Raw genomic sequence first — 1,181 nt, forward strand, 5'->3', positions numbered from 1 at the left:
GTAATAAGCAAATGTTCATTATTCTTTACTAAAAAATCATATGTGGCGCTGTCTAAATATTGTCATGTTCAGTTTATAATTCTTCATGTTCAACTTATAAAAGATTATGTTCAATTTATAAAAGATGATGTTCAATTTATAAAAGATGATGTGCACAAATAAGAACACTTTGCAAGTGTGATGTGCAGTTTCTCAAGTCTCTTGTTCAACTTATACAAAATCATGTTCAACTAAATTCAACTTATTCATATTCATGAGTACCCATGTTTCGTTAATTTTCTAGGGCATACCAAGTGTACAAGTGCAATGGTGGGCATTGTCCGAATAAAACGAGTTTTAAGTCGTGTAAACCCATTCATATAGAGGTATAACATGTTTCTTAATTAGCTTTTTGCTTTGTTTTTATTAATTATTGGCCTTGCAAGATAAAGTATTATGTTTCTTAATCAGTGTGCTCAACAAATCGGCGGAACTGAGTGTGGCTATTACGTTATGAAGTTCATGTTAGAGATAGTCACGTTACAACATGACTATGAAGGCCGGCTAGATGAGGTAATTAAGTAACTAATTGATTCGTATTCTAGACTATTAATACATTGTCATTAGTTGCTTGAATGTTAAAATGTGACATTTCATTTGCATTTAATCGATCTAATATATGCTCCATCAATTTTTTGTTTTTGTAAGGTCTATACTCCGAGGACTGCGCCTTATGCTAGTGAGGAAATTGATGTGGTTCGTGAGCAATGGGCGAAGTTTTTTACCACCAAGTATTTATTATTGACCTGATGGCGCTTGATCGTGTTGGTTTAGATGTTATAGAACAATCTTTTATGTTAAAATGTATGCGTACTTTGAAATTGGAACGTAAATGTATTTAAATGTATCGGTATGTGCACTTTTGGTTTTGGGATATATACAAAACTCCAGTTGTTGTTTTTATATTTGTTATACAGGTTGCGTTATTCTATTATTGTTTTGACAGGTTTCTATATTTGGTGCAAGGCACTCTAGGTATCCCTAAACAAAATTAGAATTTTCCCGCCAAAAGTGCTTTTTTGCAGCGTACATATATGTTGTACGCTGCAACAAGGGAAAAAAATTTCGCAAAAATTCAGACTTGTTGCAGCGTACAAATAAATGTACGCTGCAAAAAATTGAGTAATTCAGACTTGTTGCAG

At 32.9% G+C, this 1,181-nt stretch overlaps 1 long non-coding RNA gene across 1 annotated transcript; it reads left to right on the plus strand.

Moving 5' to 3' along the window:
• The first annotated feature begins 283 nt into the window (after nucleotides 1–283).
• LOC130466974 (uncharacterized) lies at nucleotides 284–942 on the plus strand. Its single transcript, XR_008927132.1, has 3 exons — nucleotides 284–365; nucleotides 451–552; nucleotides 688–942. It is a non-coding gene; the product is annotated as an uncharacterized lncRNA (long non-coding RNA).
• The last annotated feature ends 239 nt before the right edge of the window (nucleotides 943–1,181 follow it).

This window comes from Spinacia oleracea, chromosome 2 (genome assembly GCF_020520425.1).
Source record: "Spinacia oleracea cultivar Varoflay chromosome 2, BTI_SOV_V1, whole genome shotgun sequence".
Lineage (NCBI taxonomy): Eukaryota > Viridiplantae > Streptophyta > Magnoliopsida > Caryophyllales > Amaranthaceae > Spinacia > Spinacia oleracea.